This window comes from Anneissia japonica, unplaced genomic scaffold, assembly GCF_011630105.1.
Source record: "Anneissia japonica isolate Jap-2015-1 unplaced genomic scaffold, ASM1163010v1 scaffold2994_len2133135_cov197, whole genome shotgun sequence".
Classification (NCBI taxonomy): domain Eukaryota; kingdom Metazoa; phylum Echinodermata; class Crinoidea; order Comatulida; family Comatulidae; genus Anneissia; species Anneissia japonica.
The window spans coordinates 1,118,795-1,125,651 of record NW_022728550.1 but is presented as its reverse complement, the minus strand read 5'-3'; the positions used below and the strand labels follow the sequence as shown (position 1 = coordinate 1,125,651).

Below are 6,857 nucleotides of genomic sequence, written 5' to 3'. Positions count from 1 at the left end.
AAAAAAATTAATTAAAACATAGGCCTACACTGTTCTCATACAGTAATGCAGTATGCTTTTTGTGTGTGATGTCTGCTCAACCAACCAGGGCACATAATGTCATTGACCTCTCAGTCTAGTGAAAACATAGATCTTTCCATGTTCTTATGCTATTGAAGTTTAATTGAATTGAATTGTACTTCTTAAAGCATAATACACTAAATTCATGTTATATCCTTAGTAAGTAAATCTTTAAAACAAGTACGATACTTAATTTTATGAATGTGTTATAAGTAATGTATGGGATTCAGGAGTCATATGAGATTATTAATGCTTACAAATGTTTGAAGTTTTTTTTTTTTAAATTTACTATGTTAACCTTTATAAGCTAGGCCTACTTTCTGTATTGCTACACTATCACCTGTACCATTTTTAATTTATGGTATTATTATTAATAATCCCTAAAGATATTCAGTTTTAGGATAGAAAGTTTTTTAGAAAGATTGAGACTATGCCAAGATTGGTAATTTTTATGTTACTGTACACATTTAATTTGATTGGAGGTATACAATACATATAAATATACAGCCTGAATATTTACATGAAGTTTTTTAGCAATTGTAAAATTTTAAGCGAGCAGCACTCTTTTAATGGTTATAGCCTGGTTCTCACGAGAAACCTAGTATCAGGATCGGCAGCTAGCTGTTAGCGCTAACAGTTAGCACCTGTGTGAGAACGCCCGATCGGTTAGCACTAACCGTTAGCAGTATCTGGATACCGCTAAAGGTTAACAAGCGCTATCGGTTAGCAAGTTGAGCCCGTTTCTATTCTCAACCAATCACATGTACGCGTTTACAATTTCCAGTTTCTTATTGGCCAGTGATTCGATCATCATATTCTTGGTATCCGGATCGGGATTTTCTCGTGTGGACACACGGTAGCTAATGGTTAGCAGGATCCGGATGCTGCTAACCGTTAACTGCCGTGTGAGAACAATAGCCTAAGATTATTATCATGACCACAACTACTGCTACAGTATAGGCCTACTGATATTACTAATCCTACTACTACAACATACTACAGGTACTAGTAACACAGAGAAATGTTCGACTTTTGATCTACAACTATAAACAGATGGCCCTGTGAGTGCATACTGTTGACTAATGAAAATTCAGTTGTCAGCGAAGTTGCCAGAAAGTCAAGCTATGTTTATTTTCCCAGAGTTTGTTCTTGCTGGGCGCAGAATCAGGTTTCACTAAAAAGCCTAGGTGAGGTGTAATTGGTCATTTTTGCAGGAAGGGATCAACTCAGATACTCTTTTAGTAGCATTTTTTTCCACAGTGCACTCTACTGTACTCTGCATGGGGATGTATGTTTTCCCCCATATTTTTGTTTTCTTTATTGCATTGAAAATACAGTGTACAAAATTGTACACTAGAATGAATAATAACACGTACACTCAAGTCAGAAGACATTACAGTGTGGTTCTTGCAATCATATTTTTATTATAGAATGATGTTAATACTAAAAATAGTGCTAATACTATACTAATAATGATACCGTATTTGATGATGATTATAACGACTTTCCTATATTTACATTGAAACAGAATACAAAGCATACTTCATTGCGAATGGCCCAGGTGGGTTGGTGGAAGGCCTACTGTATTATATCGGCCTATAAAATGATATCTGCTTGTGGTGCCCAATTTTGTAGTTCATGTACTGTACTGTATATTTATTTTTCTGTTGTGTTCAAAATTGAACTCTCAATTCTCAAATTAAGACACTTATACAAAGTCTGAGAGTGCCATTCCAGACATCTAGAGGTGCTAACAAACAAAAATGAAAACAAATATATAACAAACCTTCATGAATTTGTATTAACTATAACTTATAGTCTCTTTAGAATGGGGAAACAATAATTTATAATTTTGTTTTGTACTGTTCAATTGCGACAGTCAAACCCACAACTATATGCAGTTAAAATAAGTTAAGAAAGTATTAGTTGGTATTCAAACGTGCTTATATAACCATGGAATATGTTGTAACCATGTGTTGACTATAATACTACCACCCAGGTTCTTCAAGGTACAGTATTAAAATACTAAGCTTGTAGGCCTAACTGCCTGCCCAACTGATTGCATTTGGTCTGATTCCTTTTAAGTGATAAATGCCCTGGCATGTGGAAAGAAGCCTTGGACAGCTCAAGGACTAACTTACTTATAAATGGTTCTGATTACAAAGCCTGACAACTTTAGCAGCCTTCTGTTCCTCTGTAATTACCATTGTATGACCTATTAGGCTGGGCTTGTCCCCATAGAAGAAGGATTTGGAAGAGGTAGGTCACTCAGCTTGGATGGATGGATGCTGAGCAGGTGGTTTTGCTCCATTGCAGATTGTACTACTGACCACAGGCCTATGTAACTACAAATTAATATTTATTTTTTAGTTTAATAGTTTAATGTTTTCACCTGCATACTAAGTATAGTTATTACTGCCATGCTCATCTATGCCCCATGATACTTGTGGATATCTAATCGATACTTGTGGATAACTGATCAATACACCATTTTCGCCAAATTTGAAATGAAAATTTCCGCTAACCTGGCAACCACCACAGGGGGACTTCCCCTACACGCTGATCATCACAAAAACCATTGCCACCAAACCATAATTAACCGTCAGCGTTTGACGAATTACCCATGCGTGCGTCAGTTGCCATGGTAACCGCACTTCGTGCGGTGGTTACAAAGCCTAACATTAGACTGAATTTATATTCGTTATTTCAAAATTAAATTTACCAATGATATGGTGTCCGGTGGTTCATGAGACTTACTTCGCAGAAAAGATAAATCAATTTTTTGTATCTACTCAAATGTTCGTTTTGTGCACCTTAGTATCAAACATTGTCAAAATGCCAGTTTAGTGTTAATACAAGAACATGAATTTTTATGAAAAGCTCATGGTCAAAAGAAATCAGATGTAACAGACATTGCAAAGTACCCAAAATTAATAAAAGAGTAACTAACTCCATAAAACGTATGGCACGCATAGTCTAATACTTGACGGCTGTACTTGCAACTAGTATTGGATTGTCGATGCCACAATAAAGATCAAAGGACTGTACGCACGCGCTATGTTTGCGAGTGAAGATGTGCATCGTTTTGTTGAATTGCCTTGGTGTTAGCCATGTTCAGTGTTTTCTGCACCGAGATTGAGCTAGAGTATCATTTCAAAATTGAATTTCTGAATTTTGCATTTTAGTTATTAGCTTACCCCTAAAAATGAGAAAAAATCCTCACCAATTAACAGGCAGCGTTTAATAAATATCAAACTATAATCTTTGCAATTTAATTTTTAACAACAAATCTAAGGACTTTTATTTGTAATGATTAGGCAATCAATGAATGAGAAATTTTTTAATTTGAGCAAATTTCTGTTATCTTTTGCTATATCATAGGTTCTTTTGTAAATGAAAGTGTTCAAACATTTGTGTTTTTCATCCAAATGTTCCTGATAATTATTGGTTACGCCTCATTGCCAAGGCTTTTCAGCAGTCTCTGTGCTTACTACACATACAAAACACACTTCTCCCAGTAGATGGCCTCATAAAATAGTTTATGTGATAGTTTCAACCAGTTTATAGCTACTTTAGTGGTCTCTAAACACCTAAATACTTCTTCCATGGGGAGTCTGCTTCTCCATAATAGAAGGAAGTTATTTGATGCTAAGAGGGAAATGATTTATCCATGTTTATGATGGTTTTTAGAGAAACCCCTCTTTTAAGTGGCTTCTTATGAACTGAATGTCACAACAAATTTTAAGACTCCATTCATCCGCTACCACTATTGAAAATGTCAACAACCTCTGTTCCGCATTGTTGAATGGTGGCAAGCATTATTTGATTTGGCAATATTATTTATTAATCTTATTCTGTTATTCATGCATTATTATAAACATGAGATAAACCTCTGATTAATAAAACTTCAATTTCCTTTACAATATACTGATATGAAGATAAAACGCCTAATTCGTTTAGATGATCACATATATTTTATTACATTTTTTATTCAACTTGCTAGTGTCGGTTTTTATTGCTGTTGGTTTCGAACTGAGTAAAACAAAAAAAAAAAGATTTTTATATCAGTTTGCCAAAAAGAATAAAATTTTCTGTTTGAAACTCCTGTCTTGACCACCATAATCTTAGTCTGCATAGGCATCAGAGGCCAACATCTTCATTGAAGTTCAATATGTATTGATTGTGTGTGTTTAGTCCCTAAGTATACTGCCACATCCAATTCTCATGACTGCTTCATTACTTATTCATAGCTCAGTTTTTTCTATCAAAATCATTACATTGGTTTAAATGCTATCAGAATTCTTAATATGCTTCTTAATTAATTAATCACTGTTGCAACATTTTAATACTATACAGGATTTAAGATTAATTTAATAAGCCAAATTGAGGAAAAACAAGTAAATTCCTAGAACACCACAATGTACTATGAAAAAAATAAGTATGCCTTGCAATAATTTTTTTTTTGTACAGTACAAAATTTTAAAGTATTTTTCTGATATTTTCATCCATAAAAAAAAAAACCGAATAATTTTAGAATTTTTCATATTGTGATTGCCCAATTCATTGGTTGTAGAATTTCTGTCATGTAATTACCTGCTGTGTTTCTCTCAACCCAAACTTATTACACTCATGTATGAGGAGCGTGCATATTATTAAGCTATAATGAATGACTGTTTAACAGATGACTAGGGGCTATCGGAGGACAAGCGTTTCAGGTAACTAGCGGAAATCACGCAAAATCTTTAATGGTATCAACGATTCTTGAGTTGATTACAGTACATTTTTGCAATGTATGCGGTGACTTAGGGAGGTTAATTTAGGAAATAATTCATATAGGAAAGTATTAGCCCCATATTGTTCACATTTAAACCAATAATAATAATAATTTTTCATTCCAAAAGGCTAAAATATTGTCTATATACAGTAAACAGTTAATGACTAAAGTATTTCTTAATGACCAAAATACAGTATAGGAATACTGTAAATGTCAATACAATTTTGATGTAACACTAAATAGATGAATCATTCTAACTATGTGTCTTATAATTTATAAAATTTTCTGAAATGTCTTATATCCAACAGAAATTCAGAACCTAGTAATTACATGACAGACAAGTCTATTTGATGTGTACGGAATGACAATAAGCCAACCAGAAATTATGTACTAGGTGCTGAAAAGACTGTTTTTATCATTGCCTCACTACTTTAATGAGATTCTATGGACAAAGTAAAAATGTAAACATTCTACAATATTTTATGCTTTCAACTTCATATTTTTTTCTCACAAATGAAAGGTAACACTTTTTTTTTATAAGAACCTGTAAAATGTTGCCCAGGCTCAGTGTTCATTTTAGCTCAGCCTCAATTTGTTCTTATCTTTTAAGCAAATTAAGCCTCAGTGTTCTTATAAAAGTAGTTTCTTATAAAAAAAAATATGTGTAGTTGCAAGCAAATTAATCTGCTGCACATGCACAGTACATCAAAAGATATCAAAATCTTTCAGGTCTTAAAAGACAAGTTACAGGTCCATGCATTTAATAGTATCAGAGGTTTCTTATATATTATTCATATTTTGTGACTTAAATTTTATTATTTATTTGGCATCATGAATAATAAAGATAATGAACTTTAATATGATCGGTATAATATTAATAAACCAGCCAACAAATTTAACCAGTCACCATCAACAATTGGAAACCCACCGTCACCTGCCAATGTTTCTGTTACCTATGCTACTGCAGCATTTTCTGTGTTGATTACTGTATACTGGAGTAGTTATTAGGCTACCTGCAATTCATCCATTTACATAACAAGTAATTCTGATATTAGATTTTAATTGCTTAATAGGATTATCCTACATCGAGGACCTCATCAAAACAGAAGAGAATTAGCAACATTACGTGGTAGGTGTTTGATGTATTCAACCCCAAGACGGTGTATATTGTTTCCATTTTGTTTCTATTGAAATTGGTTTAATTTAGCTGACTGTACCATGTGATGATTTTTAGTTAAACTACATCAAACTGAAAATATAATAAATAGTTAGAAATAAGATTTAAGCATACTTTCACTTCATTTTTAAAATGTGATTTTTATTACTAAGAATCTTTTTGCTGTTATAACAGTTCTCAAATACCAGTATCATTCACTTTGTAAACAATATTTACTGAAAACATAATATTAAGTTATGAATAGATTATATTATCCTCATAAAAGTTTGACACTTAATTCTCTGTAGTGGTAGTAAATATCTAGCAAATTTTGTGACCTCATTGCTGTTTAATTACATGGACAACAGCCAATCAAATTCACCGGTGCATGGAAGTGAAACTGAGATGGCTGCCAATCATAGCTTTTGTGCTTGTAACAATTAGTTTTATATAGGGACATTGATTTTTAAAGACTTTGTACTGTTGATTACTGGTGTGATTTATGTACAGTATGTAAGCTTTCTGTATTTACATTCAAATTTTACATATAGTTTTATATTCTCAATCAATAGGAGGTCCATATTAGGGATGCCCTTACATAATTCGGTAATATTGTAAGAATATTAGACCTGTTTCTCATCCCGATATTTTGAAAAAAGGAGAATGATGTGAAATCCAAGATGGTCGATGGGAAACAGCTACTACCTTTTAACTTTTACCATACATATCCCCAACCACGAACCACTGAGAGAGGAATTTTACTGATGTGAGTTAGCCAGATTTTTGTACATTTCGTAAAATTAAAAAATTGAGTTCGGCAAAGAAAAGGGATGCGCGAGGGGTCAAGAAACTAGTAATTTTTTTATT

The 6,857-nt window shown here is 33.1% G+C and overlaps 1 long non-coding RNA gene across 1 annotated transcript in view; it reads left to right on the top strand.

The window, feature by feature from the left end:
- Positions 1–2,068: 2,068 nt before the first annotated feature.
- Positions 2,069–6,857, top strand: part of LOC117114341 — a 53,153-nt gene continuing 48,364 nt past the window's right edge. Inside the window, exon 1 of the long non-coding RNA XR_004446346.1 lies at positions 2,069–2,401. This is a non-coding gene — a long non-coding RNA (uncharacterized LOC117114341). The remainder of the gene's footprint in view (positions 2,402–6,857) is intronic.